This window comes from Lissotriton helveticus, chromosome 10 (assembly GCF_964261635.1).
Source record: "Lissotriton helveticus chromosome 10, aLisHel1.1, whole genome shotgun sequence".
Classification (NCBI taxonomy): Eukaryota; Metazoa; Chordata; class Amphibia; order Caudata; family Salamandridae; genus Lissotriton; species Lissotriton helveticus.
Window position 1 is genome coordinate 1,047,999,717 of NC_136071.1, and position 19,921 is coordinate 1,048,019,637.

The 19,921-nt window shown below is 42.6% G+C and overlaps 1 protein-coding gene across 2 annotated transcripts in view; it reads right to left on the bottom strand.

The window, feature by feature from the left end:
• NEBL (nebulette) overlaps positions 1 to 19,921 on the bottom strand; it is an 874,906-nt gene that overhangs the window by 687,945 nt on the left and 167,040 nt on the right. The gene's annotated exons all lie outside the window — the stretch shown is intronic.

Sequence of the window (19,921 nt, forward strand, 5' to 3'; positions counted from 1 at the left end):
AAACTCCTGAGAAAATTGGTGCACAATTACTCTTAAGACATCAGAACATTTATTTATTAAGATGGGCCCACACATAAAGCTCTGAAGAAGGTCTTTGTGATGTGGCATGTTGGCTACATTTGAAGTAAAGAAGAGAATTAAAAAAAAGAATAAAAGAAGAATGTGAATAAAGAAGTCTCTTCAAAACAAACATGTCAGAGTCTGTTAACTTTACATAACAACTGTGCTGAAATGTTATGAATGGAGTTTGTTATATGCCAGCTGAACTGTGGGGTCTGGACTATTCGAATGTGCATATGTTTAAGGATTTTTGCCTGATTTCAAGTTGAAAGGGGCTGATCATCTGATTACGTGAACTACTTTGATTCATTGTTAATTTACCCCTCTAAGCTGCTAGGTGTGATAGTGTATTGTCTCAGCTTCTTAGTATAAAATAGAGTAGGCTTTTAGTCACAGCCTTGCTCATGATTGCATAGTATTGTTGTCTACCTTAGGTCTCAGCTCAAGCTTCAATGGCTTTTCCCCTAACCTTGTATTTGTGCTGCCTATCAGGACTTTGATTTCACAGTGTTATGACAGGAAGAGTTGTGTCTTTCCACTTCCCTTTTAGCACTCCATGGAAGTCCATACCTTTTCTTGGTCTGTCACCTGTTTGGTCATTTCTCCTGACATCCCAGCATCCCTGGATTCCCATGCGTATTATTTACTATTCTCCATTTTCCCGTGCATACTTTGGAGATTGATTGTCCCCATCCAACTCACCATTCTCAATTTATTTTCTTTGTTTACTTCTTTCATAAGGGCCCTAAAGCAACAAAGTACTACAAGGCTGCTTGTTTCCTTATTTGCTTTGCCTCACACTCAACATTAAAAAAGCGAAAATGGATGGCAGTGCATCATGACACAAGCATGCACATGCATCCCTACACAAAACACCTATGCCTGTTAATGCATTGGTGGCAACCCTTGAATGAATCAATGTGCGTGCATGTATCACAACGCAGCATACATATCAACAACAAACTTGGAATGGCTTTTAATAAGGAAAAAAAAAATCCAAGATTGCCAACCATGCCTCCACATTCATGCACATGCTCCCTGACATATATGTATGCATTAATCATAAAGCACTGGCTGACGTTTTCACATTAGCAAATATAAACAATCATTGATGCTATATATGGCATCCTTGGCATGGTTTCCCCAGACTTCTTGCCGTCTGACCTGTTTTGCCGCCTTCATTTTTTATGGCATTCGGATTCTGGGCACTTTACCACTACTAGCTAGTAATAAAGTGAAAATGCTCTACACTTAAAACATGGTAAAAGTTGCTTATCCACAATTGGCATATTTAATTTACTTATAAGTCCCTATTAGTGTGCACTATATGTCCCATGGGCTGGTAAATGAAATGCTACCAGTGGGCCTGCAGCACTGAGGCATGCCAGATGCCCTGAAGAATGCATGGTACAAAAGGGGGTGGCGATGGACGGGGCATTTGAATCAATCAAACACTCACACCCAGTCAAAAGATCTGGGTTTAATCCATCAGCGTTCTTTAGCCCACTCTGCCACCCCAGTTCAGACATGGCTATATGCAAATCAATCTGACCCTGTGCCTCATGGGAACAGTCCAGCCTGAACTGAAAAGCCATGTCTTCCCTGGACCGGAAACAAGCTTACGAGGACTAGTTTCTGGCATTCCAGCCGTCTTCAGCCCGGCTTGCTTGAATCCAGTCCCAAGAGTTTATTGAGTAGTTGGACACCTCAGGGCAAGGCATGGGGGCCATGCTCTCACAGCTAAATGTAGAGGGTCTAGATTGGTCTGTAGCCTTCATCAGGAGGAGGCTATTCCCAAGGGAACAGAAGTGGATAGCAATTGACAAGCACAATTGACAGGGAAGCCTTTGTTGTGGGTTGGGCACTGAAGAAAGAATTATTCAGGAAACATCAAGGTAAGTAAAACCTTGTTTATTTCAGTACAATTCACCACCCACGACCGAGCGCTCCCGCTGTGTACCAGGATCTCCCCCAACTGAATAACGTTGACAGAATCCTGGCACGCATCGTTCAGAGCCCAATCGTGGAACCAGGTTTGAACAATGTAAGGAAAACATGAGACATCCTCACGCTGGAGACTGCATGAGGATGCCTCCACAAGAAGCTATTCACTACAATTTCTTCCTCCCCACAAAGAACAAAATGGAGGAAGAGCAACAAAGCGAATAAATGAACATGAGAAGAAAAACAATGGTTAGCATAACTAGAAAGTAAATCCGAAGAAACCTATGAAAAGTCTTGGTTGCAAATTCATGACAAAAAATCATTGAACTTAGAAGGTAATCTTCTTTGATGGGTACCCAAAACTACAATCTGCACAGAAACATCACCAGTCGTCGCAACAGCCCTAGAGACAGGACTGTCGCGCTGACTGAAATGTGAGGTTAAACACCGAGAAGCAACAGTTTTCCCAAAGCTACCTTCACCTGCAGAAGGTGGTACACTAGATGTGAGATCAAGCAACTAGCTATTCCAGTCACAATGTTCAACTTCCTGTTTGGACAACTTGAGCAAAGAGCTAACCTGTGAGTCAGAAAGATGAATTAGAGATCTTTTATTCCACCACCCAGTACTGCCAAGTAGCGCTGAACATTTGTTCATATCAGTAATCTGAACAGGAGTGGAAAATTTAGACAAGCCTTTAGAAACCTTTTTTTGGTTTTTGATAAGAACCCAATCATTAACTTATAGTTGCATATTGTTAAAGCATTTCCCTGACTCATGCATAGATTTCATGAGAATCTGCTTCTGTAACACACGAGACACAAGACCTTTGTCAACATGACTATGTTTGTCGTGTTTTTTTTGCAACCAATTAGGACACAAATTGGTATTGGCATTCCTACCCATCAAAAGGGTAAATGGTGGAACTCCTCTGGTGCAATGAGGTGAAATATTATAAGACCATTATCCTGACCAGACGAAAGAACTGCTTAAATGGTGTCCTTAAGTAATCTGTTAGCCCTCTAGACCCATCTGTTAGACGCTGGGGAATATAAAGCAACCTTGTAATGACTAAAATCATTTCTTGCTAAAAATGTTCACATCTTATGCGAGACAAAATGTGTACCTTTGTCAGTTACAATAACAAAAGGCGAACACTCAACTGCAAAAACCTTTTTCAAGAATTTGATGGCATTACTGGTACTGGCTACATCACAAAACATATGATAAATGCATTTCGAATGATAGCCAACCTTCAAAATGAGGAACTTGAGATCATGAGGCAAAACATCATAGGGCCCAGAAAAACCTAAACCAACCTTGTCCCAAAGTCTGTTGGGAAAAGGAACAAGATGCAAAGGTGTACTCATCAACTTTCATTTCTTATCGGACAATAAACATTCAGTGCATAAATCAATACAAAATTTGACCTGAGGTTCCGAAGATGGCCACCAATAATACAACTTAATCAGTTGAGAGGTTTTGGTAACACCTAAATGACCATGGTTTGCAGATTTATTGATGTATTCCCTGAGACTTGATGAGGGAACAAATGATTCATGCCGCATGGCCATGCCATTGACGAGGTACAACTCAGATGCCACCTGTTCTCCAGCCATCCCTTAACAATGTATTACATGACCTGTTTGAGAATTTTATCCTTACTGTAAGCTTCCATCCATAACCCTTCAGTGAGGCTGGGCCCTTCCTTGATGGCATCTAAGGCTGCCACTACACATTCTGTGTCCTCAAAATCCTCAACTTCTGAGTCATCATGGAAAGCCATGTGTGAGAGACAGTCAGCCCTGAAATTCTTACCACCAGAAATAGGCTTAATTGAAAAGTGAAACAAAGCAATCTAATCAGTCTAGCTGAAGCCTTACCAAGCCCCATACCTTTGAATATATGTGTAAGGGGTTTGCAGACAGTAAAAAGTTAGAATTCACGTTACCAAATGTAGGGGCCAATTATGATGGCGGACGGACCTGAGTCCGTCCGCCACCATAGAGTAGGAGGGAACCTCTGCATGGCGTGCGGAGTTCCCTCCTGTGCAATTAGGATGTGGCCGCCACCCTGGCAGTCACATCCTCTATATTTACCATTGCGGCGGGTGCGGCTTCAAGCTACATCCGCCACAATGGTAAAAATACATAGATTGCATTTGTATGCAGAAAGCGGCAGGCACCGTGCGGTGTCTGCCGATTTCTGTATACAAATGCAGGGGGGTACCATAGGTACCCCCCATGTGCACCCTCCACCCCCCCTTCACCCAGGGGGCCCGCAATGGGCCCCCGTAGTGAAGGTCCATATGCTTTTCCACGGCAGAAAAGCCGCCGTGGAAACGCATACTTCCTACTCCATCATAATATGGCTGGCGGTGTCTAATAGACACCGCCAGCCATGTTATTGCTTTTCCGCCGCGGTCAGAAGGCGACCGCGGCGGAAAAGCTGCGGACTGAAAAACGATCCCCCAGCCATCCTAATCTGGCGGGGGGTCTTTTTCAGTCCACAGCGGTTTTCCCGCATCCTCCGGGCCGGCCGGTGGAAAACCGCCATCATAATCGGGCCCGTAATTTCTGAATTTGTCAATCGCCCAAACACAGGCAAAAGCTACGCGTTCAATAGAACTGTAATGTGTCTCAGAAGGTTTAAGCATTCATGAAGAAAAGGCTATAGTGTGTTCCTTTACAGATACCCATTGACCTGGGACTGCACCTAAGCCTGTGAGACGAGTGTCCACCATGATGAAATATGTAGAACCATCTTGAAAAGCAGGTGCCTCAATAATGAATTTTTTTACTTGATCAAATGAAGATGAGACTTTGTCAGACCAGAATTTCTTTTAACCCTTACGTAGCAGGGCACTCAATGGTTTAACATTTTGAGCTTAACCCTTAACAAATCAAGCATAATATTCTGCTAATCCCAATAATGACCGAAGGGTAGCTTTGTTTTTGGGAGAAACAGAATGACTGGTGGCTTTAATGAGGGACAAACTGGGTTTGATGCCCTCTAAAGGCAAAGAGTGACCCAAGTAATCTAATTGTTGAGTACCAAATTGACATTTGTCAGTCTAAATGGTCATGCCTGCTTCCTCCAATTTGCTCAAAACTCTAGTCAAACTGTTCAAGTCTGTTTCCCTATTATCTGCAAACACCAGGATATCATCCTGATAGGCCTGGACCCCCAGCATGTTTTCAAAAAGATTATCCATCAACTTCTGAAAAACACTACCCGCGGAGACCAGGCCAAAAGGTAGTCTGAGATACCCCGTAGGGTGTGACAAATGTGGTGAACTCTTGGGAATCTGCTGTCAAAGGTATCTGGTAATAGGCTGAGTGATGGTAAATGATTAAAAAACACGTTGCTGCCCCCTCCCCCCCCGACTGGCAAGAAGTTTGTGAATCTTAGGGAGGGGATGATAGTCAATCAAAATGTTTTTATTCAAAGTGCACAAGTCAGCACACAACCTGACCTCCCCAGATTTTTTCCCTGACAATAACAATGGGCGACACCCATTCTGAGGAGTCACACAGTGCAATGACCCCTTCATCACACAATGACTTGAGAACTGACTTAAGCTCATCCATGGCACTGAGAGGAAAAGGAGGTACCGTGTGAACAATAGGTTGGGCATCAGGCTTAATTCGAATTTGATGTTGGAAACCTTTAACAGTGCCTAATTTGTTTGAAAATAACCTGGGAAGCTGATCTAAAACTTTTTGACATCTAGGGTGTGATCTTCAAAACCTAGGCAATCCACTTTGTTTTGTTCATCCTCTAAAAACTCAACTCCGGAATAACCTTTAGGAACATCACCAAGAGCAATGGGGTTTTCAGAGCATGGAATGAAATACAATCCCATTTTTGAACGGTCATGCCATCCAACTATGTTGTGTCCCTTGACTGCAACATAGACCTTTGTAAAAATTGATCTGCCTAAACATTCCAATCTTGAATTAAAGTAACCTAACATTTCTATATCAAATTCACTGCATGCTTTCGGTTTAACATCTGTCTGAGTTAAGGTAATAGAACCTTGCCATTTATCAAGAAACATGACATCCAACAATATCGCAATAGGCGAGCCAGAATCTGCCAATATTGGGATTTCTACTTTCCTAAATAATGCAATACCCAAAGGACCTCTGACGTAATGACAGTTGAATACAGAATTCAGCTGTTAATAGTACATCATGTAATTGCTCCGTGCAATCATCAAGAGCCTCAGAAAATTCTACACTTTTAACCCTGGTAGTTATTTTAGCAGATCTACAGACACCATGAAAGTGGCCTATTGTTATTACATAATTCACATCTTTTTCCAACAGCAGGACACATAGGATAATTGCTAAGATGTGACTTCGACCCACACCTATAACATCTTGCCCTTTCTCATTAATTGTTTAAAAGGTTTGTTTAGGTTCACTGCAGATTCATGTGCAGGGGTCCTGACCACGTTGACAGATTGATCATTTTGAAGTACTTTAGAGGTGATAATGGATCTCTCAATGCTCTTAGCAATGTCAATTGTTTCGAGGCGTGTGGGATTCCTGCAACTAAGGAGACGTTCTTTAATGTTCCTTGAAAAACAAGTAAAAACGAATTGATCACAAATGTAGTTGTCAAGATTCGCTTCAAACTCCCAAGTGAAGGCTAAAACTCGTAGTTCTGCAATGCATTCATCTACAGTTTCATCTGCACGTTGCTTTCTTCAAACAAGGTTGTGTCTTTAGCATTATATTTTACTCTTGGTCATAATATTTTACCAAACGAGCCAATGCCTCTTTGTAGGTATTCCAGTGTTCTGAATCGCCAGCCTCTCCTAGCGGTGTAGGAAAAGGGGGTAAATTCTCAAAAACAAGTTGCGCACAAAGTCCTAAGCAACCATAAAGAATCGTAATTATGTGAGCAGTGAAAACTTGACTGCATCGATTGCTACAACATGATTTTCAAATGCTTTTACCCTTTGTCACCAGGGAATGCTGGGTTTATCTGGATGCTGCAAGAAAGGAGGTGGTTGTGCAAATTGCTGAGAGGTGGCCATGAAAGCAAAACAAATGAGTTATAGTACATTCACAAAACTGTAAAGCTGAGGGAGCAATAAAGTTAAGACAGCACCTGTAAAATCTGACAAGTTAAATATTATCAATGCAATAAGTAAATAATTACATTTTTTAACATGGACAGTTTCCTTCAAGTTACCGAATTTTTAAAACTTGGTATAAAGCTGTGAAATTGTTTAGATCAGTGATGCTTTTATGGTGATTTAAACCTTTCATGAATTATCCTTTTTATTGTATGTACATATCTGATCCTTGCACTACTTGCACTTTACTATCGTTCTTATAATGTATTTTTTAAATGCTATATTGTCTATGTACTTTTATGGTTTGAATCAAAACCGAAATAAAGTCTCTTTTGAATTTGAATTTGAATTTGAACATATAATCCTTGTAAATGTATATGAAGGTGAGCCTGTCACTGAAGTTACCGACAAAGGATTGAATCAAGTGTTAGTGAGAAGGTGAGTCTATCACTAAAAACGAAGGCTCCAATTATGCAAAAACGAAAGATTTAGATGAAAGTAGAATATTTAAACAAGGTGAGCCTATCACCGGACTGAAGGCTCCAATTATGCAACTGCGGTATATTTAAATGAATGTAGTAAGGTGTTCATGTAGGCGTTTGCAGGCTGGATCCTATTGGTATCGAAGAAAAAGCAGCAGAGCTGTAGCATTGAAAGTGCAAACAGCCCAATCCAATATGGCCACCTGCGTGATGACGTGATGATGTCTGGGGTTTTTTGGATAGCTGGTCACGTCACTCAGGAGAGCAGCTCCAAGAAAGTTGCAGGCAGGGTGTGAGGCGCTGTGAGTAAGGCTGCGCACAGTGAGCAAGATTGCTTCAGATGGTGGAGCAATTCGGAAGATCGTCAAAAAGAGGCAGGGAGCAGCAACAGATGGCGCTGAGCTGGCCGTCGTGGAATTTTACGAAATTGGTCAGGGTGAGCTGAGTGCGTGGTCTCCTCCGGTCATCGCCAAATGAAGTAAGGATTATTCAGGAAACATCAAGGTAAGTAAAACGTTGTTTATTTCGATACAATTCAGCACCCATGACCGAGCACTCCCGCTGCGTACTGGGATTTCTGCCAACTGATTAACGTTGACAGAATCCTGGCACGCATCGTTCACAGCCCAATCGTGGAACCAGGTTTGAACATCGCTCTGCAAACAGCACGAGGATGCCTCCACAAGAAGCCATTCACCACAGGCATGGAAGAAACGTACGCCGTACCTGTGTGGCACTCACTCCTGGATTCAGACAGACCACAGGCCCCTCAGATGGTCAATGCAGATGAGGCGTGAGAATCCCAAACTGCTGAGGTGGTCCATCTCTCTATGGGAAACTGGCTTTAAAGTGGAACACCGTCCTGGCACAGACCACACCAATGTTGATGGTCTCTCCACATTCTTCCACCTTAGTGACGAGAACTCCAAACCTTCACTTGGGAGGTCAAATGTTAGACCTGGCATCCTTGGTGCAGTTTCCCCTGACTTATTGTCTTCTGACCTCCTGTTTTGTTGACTTGATTTTTTATGGCTTTGGAAATCCACCGCTAGCCAGTGCTAGACTGCATATGCTTTGTACTTAACACGTGGTAACATGAGCTTATGCGTAATTAGCATATTTAATTTACTTATACTTCCCTAATAGAGTGCACTATGGGTGCCCAGGGCCTATAAATAAAAGGCTAATAATGGGCCTGCAACACTGATTATGCCACCCACTCAGTAGCCCTTTAAACATGACTCCGGCCTGCCAATTCAGAGCCTGTGTGTGCAGTATTCATAGGCTATTTCGGACAGGCAAGTTAACCTACTTGCCAGGCATTAACCTTCCCTTTTCTTACATATAAGTCACCCTAGGCTAGGCCTTAGGCAGCCCTATGGGCAGGGTGCAATGTATTTAAAAGGTAGGACATGTACCTTTGAGTTATAGATGTGCGTGTAGTGAAAAACTGCTAAATTTGTTGTTGACTACAGCAAGGCCTATTGCTTCTAAAGCTGAATATTGAGATTGCCTTAAAGCATATTTTAAGTGTAATTTCCAATTAAGAAAAGATAGATATTTGGGGTTTGGTGTCTCTGGACTCACAATCTAAAAACTAATGGTGAAGTTGGATTTTAAATTGTCTGAAAATACCACTTTTAGGAAGTTAGCGTCTTCTTAATTTAACCATTCTGTGCCTCTACCTGTCTCTGAATACATGTCTGGGTTGGGTAACAGCTGGGCTTTGTGCATTCTTTCTAGAAAGTCACACAAAGGGAGCTGGGGTGTGGCCTTTTTAACCTGACTAGGCTGATGGGTCTTTCTGAGGTAGATTGGGAGGGAGAAGCTGACACTTGCAATTGAATAGAGCTATACCTGTCCCCACACAAAGAGCTACATACCCTCCTGTAATGAGAATGGGCCAGGGCAAGAAAATCACAGACCTTATGATCTTCAAACGCCTCTTTGAAGTCTCCCCCACTTCAAAGGCACATTTGGGTATAAGTACTGGACCTCTGATACCACCAGATCAGAACTTTGCTGGAAACAAGGACATTTTACCTGATGTAGGAGGGATTGCCACTTTGCTACCTACTCTGCTGTGTTGGCCTGCAGCCTTTAGCTTCTTGCCTGGACCTGTTCTCTCCACCTGTTCTCCAAGGATTTGTTGACTTGCCTCCTGTTCTCTATAGTCTCAAGTAAACAAAAGACTTCATGCAACTCTGCTGTACTGCTGTGAGTCTACTCTTGTCTGAGATACCCCATCCAGTCCTGGCCCTCAGACGTGGGTTATGCAGCTGTTTTCTGCAAAATTTGACGTAGTGGCCCCTTTGCACCAATCGAACCTATGCAGTGCTGATTCGTTGATGATGCAGGTCTCGACTGTGAGGTTTGACGATGACAGTGCCAATCCAAATATGCAAGGCTTTGCTCCGATGCATCAACCCGACTGAGTGAATCTGAACCAAAGCAGGGAGTCCTTGACCCTTACTCCATACAAGGTACTTTTTTTTTTTTCATTTTTTTTTTTCAAAACATTTTTAATAGCATTTTTAAAACAGTGCGATACATTGTCACCTGGAAATACAAAATATGTTATGCATTGCAGTTTGGGATCAGAAATCCTTGTAATTACATCTGTAACACATGAGCTGAACGTTATACATGGCAAATCAAGGGTTGCGGAGCTCACCCTGGGTGGAGCCACATTATTCGGTATCTGAGCCAGTGCCGTCTGTATCAGAAGGTGGGTCGCAAATGTCTCCTCTGTATTTATTCCACGCCCCCCATATCCTTTTCCATTTCTTAAGACATCTTCTGTTTCGATACAAAGCCCGTTCTGCAATCATCGCAGCGTCCATGTCCTGTCTCCTGGTCGCTATGGACGGCGGTAACCCCCCGCCCCACCTTTGTGCTATATTCCTGTTCGCCACCATCATACCTATTGTCATCCAGTTCTGCCCATATCGCTTAAGATCGTTGGACAAGGTACTTTTTTAAACGGGCCATGTGTGGGCCCTCTAGCCAGACTCCCTTCATTGCAGTTGGCCTGAACACTGTATTTACCCTGGTCTAGAGCAACCTCGAGTAACCTTTTAAAGCTATAGACTTGTTAGCACTGTTTTTGGATGGAATATTAAAAAAATCAGTTCTCGAATTCTACCTATTGGATTTTTGTCATTTTTGGTCTTGTTTTACTCAGATACATATTCTCTATATTTCTAAACTGGTGTGGAGTCTTTTTGCGGTATTTTCACCGTGTTACTAAGTTAAGTGTGCACATTTAAGCATGAGCGGTTTTTGCGTATTGGCAATCCGCGGATCTGCGGATTTGCGTATTTGCTGATTGCGACTATACGCAAAATCCGCGGATCCTAGCGTATTTTATTTTTGCGTGTTCGCACGGGTTTCTGCAAGTTCGCGAGGGTTTTATTGTACAAAACGCTCGCGAACGTGCAGAAACCCGTGCGAACACAATGTGCCTACTCATGGCCAAACGGACGGGGCTTCCATGCGAGTGCACATGCCTCTTGTGTGTATAAAAGGTCAGAGGCCGATCAGAGCAGCAGATGAAGATACAGAGACTCCTGGTCACAGGAACAGCACAGGGATTGTGCTGCACATGCATCTTGTGTGTATAAAAGGTCAGAGGCCGATCAGAGCAGCAGATGAAGATACAGAGACTCCAGGTCACAGGAACAGCACAGGGATTGTGCTCGTGAAAGTCAAGGATTCAAAGGCCTCTATCCAGCATCACAGCTGACTTTCGACGGTAGATGTGGTAAAGAAGGCACATTGCCCAGCCTCGACGACGCTCTCCATTGTTTCTGGGCTGATGAATGAGTCACTGCATTTGAGCTTCAACTAGTTCCAGCGACCATGTGTGTGTTTACAATGGCGCCAGCAAGCTGCCAGCGCCGTTGTAAAATAGTTACAAAGTTAGCTTGCACAGGAAACACTTAGATAAAATAAAGCAGCACCTGCTTCGTTTTATCTAGTGGTTCCTGTGCAAGCTAACTTTGTAACTATTTTACAACGGCGCTGGCAGCTTGCTGGCGCCATTACATGAGTGGGTGGGGGTTCAACTTTTGAACCCGTTACATCCGCGGATTTTTCGGATTTTGTGGAAAATACGTAAAATACACGGATTGCGTATTCACCAAAAATCCGAAAAATCCGCGGACGTAACGGATTTTCCGCCCATGCTTAGCACAAATCCATTACATATTGCTTCTTAGTTAAGCCTGACTGCTCTGTGCCAAGCTACCACAGGGTGAGTGCAGGTTAATTTAGGGTGTGTATCAGACATACCCTGACTAGAATTGTGGTCCCTAATGGACAGGGTGCATACCTCTGCCAACTAGAGACCCAATTTCTAACAAATGGCAAAGTCAGTAGCTTGCGCTTGGAAATGAGAATGTGACTTCTGATCTGATAACCGAGTTCAAGGTAGTACATTTTGAAGAAGATTTTTTTTCTTAGGAACTTGTTTTGAAAAATGGTGACTGTGTTATGTCTAGCAATTTTGATTGGTTTCTCCCCAAAACAATCTCCTAGGCTCCCCAGCTTAAAAATAAAAGGATGTTATAGATGTGCAGCACATTTTGAATTCTAAGCCGTTCAGAAAAATGACCACATATGTATGAATAAATGTTGGTTTTAATGAAAGGCCTGTAGAAATCTGAGGTTCTCCCAACCAAGAAGCCTTAAGAAAGGAGGTCTAACTACAGACTTGTTTAAAGACTTAACTCTGGGGCATTAAAGCATGGAAGGCTGCCCCTCTAAGATGAGTATAAATTATTTAACTTTGTTCTTATGGCTCCCTTGTCATGCTCACACATATCTCCAAGCCTAGCAGGACATCATCAGGAAAAGTTGAAGGTCAAAAGCCAAGTAGTGACCTTGAACTCGAGAAGCTTGACCCATAAAGGTAGAAAAAAGCAGGCAGATGCTGGGAACGCCAGCCTCTTTATGGCTCCTGCCAAATGGGGGGTTACATTTGCAGCATTTGAATCTGGAATTCCTGGTGGGGAGATGGGGCGCCTTAGTTTTATGACTGGGACAAGATAGAGGGACGTGGAAGTGATGATAAATAGAGGTTTCCCTGACATTCAAAATCCTAGTAATCAAAAACAGAGGTGACCAAGGCATCTGTAAGCTTTCCTTGGCAATTCATATTGGCTTGCCTAATTAGCAGTGCAGGTGGAACTCATGGCTTATATCTGCATGAAAAAGTTGCTCTGGAATGTGAAAGCCAATAAGCATAATGCAATAACAAACTTAAGGGGCAGCATTGTCAGAGGGATGTCAATCACTAGGGACAGTACTTTCGTGCTACAAAACCTTGCCTAAAATATTTTATTTACACACACACACCACACACACACACACACACACGCACACACACACACACACACACAGTAATGACATCATACTTTATATAAAGAACAAACCTCAGAAATTCACTGAAAAACAAAGATTAAAGAGATGGTATAGTTAGGTGACAAAGTCCTATTAGTTAAAGGGGAGGGGGCACGTGGCACCCATCCCATGCCTTAATGTGGCCTTGGGGTCTCATCCCCAGGGGCCGAATAGCAAATAAAGGAGAGGATGCATTCAGCTCCCCTCCCTAAACTCTAGGGGCTCTGGAGACCTCAACCCAGGGGCTGAATTATATTTAAAGGGGGGCCTTCTCAGGCCCTGAGGACTCCATCCCCTGGGCCTGAATAACAAATAAAGAGGAGGGAGGCATGCAGCCCCCCTCCCTGAGCCACGCTAGAGCCCCGGGGACACCATCCCCCAGGGATGAAGTGAAATAAAAGGGAAAGGGGAGAGCACCCCCACCCCCAAGCCTTCTCAGGCCCTGGGGACCCCTTCCCCAGAACAATCTATTTTAAATGGGGAGGGGGCTGTTCAACTCCCTTCCCGTATAATATTGTCTCCAGGAATCTCATTTCCCGGGGTGTGATCCTGTTCTTTGCCCTGGGGATAACACCAGAACAACACTGTGCTACCCTGCCCGAGAGAGTGCAGGTATACCCTGTACGCACTCTCCCCGGCAGGGAACTCAACTTTGCTCCCATCCAGCAGGAGTAGTTAAAAAAAGCTGCTACCACCCGGGCCGGAGCAAAGAAACGGTGCCGGCTCGCTCCAGCTCCCAGTATGGTTCTTCCTGAGGAGCCTGCTGGGTCCACATGGCCCTTAGTGCTCCACCCACAGCCCCCAATGGTATCAACAGTGTGGGGGCCCCAGGGGGCACTGGAGCACCTACCTAAGAATAGATATGCAAGCTCACGACAGCGGCCACTATGGGTGTCAATTGGGGAGCAGGCATGGGGCCACGGGGACCCTGGGGCTTCTCCTCCACCGCAGCCACAAAACAAAAATGATAACATGGGTGTACCAGTTTGGACTGGGACACACACAACAATATATATTTGTCTTTTTTATGTGAATAATAAATGAGCTGCTCCTTTAAAGAACATCCCATCATGCCCTGCTAGGGATTTTTACAATTTATTTTAGCTTGGTGGTGTCCCTAGATGGGGCAGGGGCACCATCAATAATATTTTGTATGTTGTGAAAGTCTGCAGGGTGTGTAGCAGCCCCTCAGTAACATTAAAAAGCCACTGTAAGTCTCCTTAGTCATTAAGTCCATGATCCCAGGAGAGCCTACCATAATTTTCTAAAGTATTCCCAGCTGAAGCTGGATGCTCCTCAGCTGCAGTTAAGAGTCCTATTTGAGATGGTTCCATGGATGCACTTGGTGACCTAAAAGATGTAAAAAAATAGCCTCAAAGACATATTTAATGATTGTTCTTCAAAATATGACTTATTAAAAATAACCTAATAGAATTACTATGATTAAACATTGCATTGTGATTTAATTAATGTCTTATACATTTTAAGGTAGAGGTATGGCCTCTTGGCCAGGGCGACTGACGCTGGAATCTGGAGATCATGGTTCGATTCTCGGTGCCGTCGGCAGATTAACCCAGCACCATGTGACTCTAGGCAATAGCTTCCTTAATCTTCCCGATTGCCCCCCAGTGCCTGGCGACCCTTACGGGTGATTGCTCGTAGTTTATTAATATTATTATTAAATGTGGATATTTATTATATAGTTATTTGGGACTTTTTGGCAAAGCCCATAGGTCTGCTCTGTACATGTTGAAGTGCTGACCCCTTCAAAAAATCAATGGCATAGCCACTAATATTTTGCTACCTTCGGCCTATGACAAAGCCAGTAGGTCTGCCTTACTCAAAATTACACCTTATATATTGTTACATAACATAGCCAAGGATGCATGGCAGTGGGGCGATGGGTGCCTTTGGCAGGGCTAATCGGAGTGTTGGGCATTTAGGTGGAGTCTGACACAGGGCCTTCGACCAAATCCCACACCACACATGGCGATGGACCTCTTACTTCAAACTAAGAAAAATATAGAAATTCACTGAAAAAAATAACATTTAGAGTGAAATTTTAATTAAGAATTAAAACATGTTGCTTTACAGTACAAAACACCTTAGCAATTCAATGAAGAAAACAAAGGTTATAGTTAGGTGAAAATCTCAGTTAAATAATACTATTTTCAATTCACAAACCACTGAAATTCACCATTTATAGTTATCTCAAGTAACTATCACTCATGCCTTAAAGTAACTATAACTCACGCTCTCGGCATGCACTGCTAAATATCTCAGATATTACATCACACATTACATGTTTCATGACTTCAATGATAACATCCGTGCACCATCTAAAAGGACATAATTCATAACAACACTGTGCATGACGGGGGCCATGTATTAAAGTTACTTTTGGGCACAACCCCCACTACAGAAAAAAAGTTTGGTGGTGCCGCTGCCTGTTCTAGGGGCTCAGGCAGAAAGAAAAAAATGATTTTAAAAATCTTAGGGACACTTCTTGCCAGAGCAGTGAATAATAAATGAGTGGCTCCTGCTGAGGAGAGTGAGGACTGAACATGCCTGCACTCTTCAAGGCAAGGAACCGCAGTGCCCCAGGAAATAGGGTCACAGACACAAAGTCTGTCCTGGGAGAGGGATCGCATGCCCCATATCCAAAAGGAAAATGACCACATGGTATGGGGTCCACGGGCGGAAATTAAGGCTCCAGTATTGTGGCTGTGCGACCCCTTCCCTTTTAAGAATATGCAGCCCTAGGGGACTGGATGATCGCCAAAGCCTGAAAAAGGCTTGGGAGGGGAGATAAATGCCCTCTCCCCGCTTAACATAAATCCACCTCTCTAAAAGTACTGAATGGATTTGCACCAAATCTTTCTGAACTAATTTCTATCTTTCTCCAAAATTTGGAGTAGCCTTGTTCAGCCGTTTTGGCTAGAGCTGTCTAATTTTCCTTTGGACAACTGCTTGGAGAAAACGCATTTAGGATCCCCCTTTTTCTCAGCCCCCACTTGACAGTTCTCCCCAAAGTTTTCCAGGAAGGAGCTGAAGTAAAGGAGAATGTTTGGGGAAAGATTTGTGAAGAGTATTCAAATGCTGCCAAAGTTAAAAGCAAACCAAAATAGCCAGTACCTATGTAGATATGGTCCTTACGATAACTTCCCAGGTCGACCATCACAGGGAAATATACTTATATATGTAAAAACCAGAGAACTTAGCTGTAATACCAGTGCTGCTGAGTAGAAGAGACTATGAATACCATGGATATGACTCTGCCTTTACAAAATTAACCTAGCACACACACACACACGCACACACATGGGTGAGTGCACAGACACACACATGCACATACAAATAAATAGGCAATGCAGGCTAAAATGAAGAGGTACATTTAACTGCAAGAGCAGTGCTGCTGAGGGAAACCAAATAAAAGAAATTAGTTTGCATCCACAGAGAATTACAGAAAAACGGCCACGTCACTAAAGGGGAGAAGTAGTCTCTAGGTGAATATAGGTACAAAACAATGAAGCTATACCAAAATAATTAGAGGGCAGGTGGCCTTTCTACAACATTTTGGAAGGATTATCTTCTGATGATTATCATGCTTTTTATCATGATCCCTAAACGCTTCTGTAACCCACTTTGGAATGTATTTCCTGTTTCAAAAAAATGTCTTAGCTAAATACAACTATTTGGGGTAGAGCGTAACGTCATGATAAATAGGTCAATTGCATATTCATATCTTATGGTTGATTTCTATAAGCACGTTTCCGTTTTTATTTCAAAGTATGCCTAATTCTTTCATAACTAGTTCTACATCTTTGATGCCCTAAAATTGCAATACATTTTTTTTCTAAAGGGAGCCGATGAACTTGGCAGATATAAGATGACACTCATATACTCGTTCACGAGAATAGTTTTTTCATTTTCATAGCTTTCTATTCACAGACGAAGCCAATGCCTGCCGCTAGCCAGTTATTTTAGATTCATGTTCATGCATAAAGCAGTCATGGGGGAAAATGTGTTGCTGACAACATCAATCCACTAATTAGCAAGTTGCAAAATGTATTTGTTCCAAACTAACACAAAGGTTAAACTCCCTGCAATGGCATCATCGCATTATCCAAGCTGCTTATACCAGTGTCGATTGTGAAGCAGTTTTATTTTCAATATTTAACATGATTGTAAACATTATTGAGTGTAAGGCTATCAAGGTAATAATCGTTAACATCTAGGCCAATAATTGTGACTGTGTCTATTCATTTTTGTTTTTAATAAATCGTGGTGAGATCCCCAAATACTTTGTATAAGGTTTTGCATTTGCATGCTTGGAAATTGTTAACTGTTTAACGTATTTACTTTCAATACTTTTATCTAGGTTGATGTATGTATTTGAGTATTTTTCATAGCATTATTGTAGTGAAATAAAAGATTGTGACTCATTTAATAGGCTCTTTTATAGTGACTTTTTCTTCTAAAATGCGAATAAGGCACTAGTAAGCAGAATAAAAAGTAATTGCATAGGATAGCCCTGCGGTAATGGTAGGGACTCTGGAGAGTTAAAGTGCCAAAGTATAAAACATTCCGGTCTGGTGCTAAAACATGTCCTTAATGGTAAATGAAGCTGTGCTTGGCCCAAGGACCTTACCAATCATATTATGTAACCACGTATTTGAAGGTGGTAATGTGTGACAGGAACGTCTGTGGAAATTCATTACTTATAAACTATTAATTTGAGGATGTTTTAACAGCTAACATTATAAAAGTCAGCTTCCACCTAGCAGCACACTATTGTAATTTACTCAGGTGGTCTGAAGCTTAGTCAGATTTCTCCAACCTGAATAAAAGTAAAGCTAACCCTAACCTTAGACAACACCAGACTAATAACAAACCTAACTTGGGTAGGTGTAGCTATTGAAAAATATGTAGCAATACAAGTGTATAAATACATAAATGACAATTCTATATGATATTTCCAAACCAATCAGGAGTCTGAGGATGTCATAGCACGAAAACTGCTATGATAAAATTCCCCATGATATTCACTGCATGCTAAATGATGGGGAATATGCTACTGGCTTTGTTGGATTTATCAGTGTCACTTAACACAGTGGATCTTAACATACTTCTAACAATGATGAAATGCAGAGTGGGCTTCAGAGTCTCAGTTCTCAACTGTTTCTGATACTTTCTCAATGAGTCTTTGCAAGTAGTTGAACTAGGAAACTATTCCTTATGAGCAGTTGAGGTAATTTGTCCTGCATGGTCATACTATATCCCCAGTACTTTTACACCTGCACGTGAAGCCCTGTGGCTTACTTCTAAAAAAAGTTGAGCATTAAACAACACAAATTTGCAGATGATATACAATTCTACCTAAAGTTTTCTTTATTAAAAGACATCGGGCTCGATTTACAAAGGTAAACTGAGGCGAAAGTCTAACTTGATGACTTAATACTCATAAATGCCCTTTGTGAACACCAAAAGTTGAACTTTACGACTTTCAGTATTCACAAAGGGCATTTATGAGAAGTAAATGCCCTTTTTCAATACCGAAAGTCGTAAAGTTTGACTTTCGTCTCATTTTACCTTTGTGAATCGGGTCACTCATCTTTCATCAAAGGGGCTTTGAGAAATTACACAACAGCGCTACAGGCAATTGCTTGAAACTTAATCCAGAGAATATATAATCCTTGCCAAATTCTCACAAACCTAACAAAAGAATCAGCGCCGACCTAATCACTGAATTAAAAGTGAACAACTTCTGACCATCAGTCTCAGGGAATGTGTAATTACTCCCTCTTGTGTCCATTTCGTCATCTTGGAACCTCCCAAAACCCCCACCTTCACTGCCAGCGTCACACCGCTGCTGGTCTAAGCTACCAGAGCAACAAAGGACCAACACCCTCAATTACCACCTACCCACCACCACCGAAGACGTAGAACAAGTGGCGGATAACTTCACGAACTGGATGACAGCAAGTGCTGACAAAGTCCCATCTAAGAAACTCACCAACCCCAAGAAACTAACACAACACCCCAACTGATTTAAGACAGAACTGAAAACCCTGAAACGGAACTGCAGACAGAAGGAAAAAAGATGGTGCTCCAGTAAGACCCTCGAGAATCAGAACTGTTTCAAAGACTCCCTCAACCGATACCACCACCTCCTGAAAAGCATCAAGAAGACTGCCCTAGCCACTTGCATCAACAACAGCTCCAACAGCAGCAAAGAACTGTTCAACATAGTCAAGGAGTAAACCAAAAACATCTTCACACCATCACAAGCCCTCTGCGACACCTTATCAGACTTTTTTCACAAGAAAATCAGCACAATCTACCTCGACTTCGCACTTTAACCCCCACTGAGGAAATCATTAACCTCCTCACGCTGACAGACGCCCATCAACTATAGCCCACATCGAGGAACACCCTCACCGAGAAAAAATCCATCATGAGATCCATTCACTTCGTAGCCCTGGCTGACCACTGTCCCATCCCATTTTCAACCTCGGCAATCAACCCATCAGCAAAGAACTCAGCAAGGTAAAGCCGTTGCTGAAGAAACCATCCACAGACCCATAAGAGCCCAAGAACTACCGACCCATCTCCTTGCTTCCCTTCCAAGCCAAGGTAATTGAAAAAGCCATCAACTTCTAGCTACCCAGACATCTGGAGAACAACAAGCTGCTGGACTACTCCCAAGCCGGTTTCAGAGCAACCACAGCACTGTGACAGCCCTAGTCACCGCCATGGATGACCTCAGAATGCTTCTATACCACGGAGAAACAGCAGCTCTTATCCTCCATGACCTCTCAGCAGCCTTCGACAAAGTATCCCACCACACAATGGTCAACAGACTTCATCAGATCGGAATCCAAGGAGCAGCTCTTAAGTAATATTAATAATACTTTATTTGATTTGTAAAAATCATAAAAGG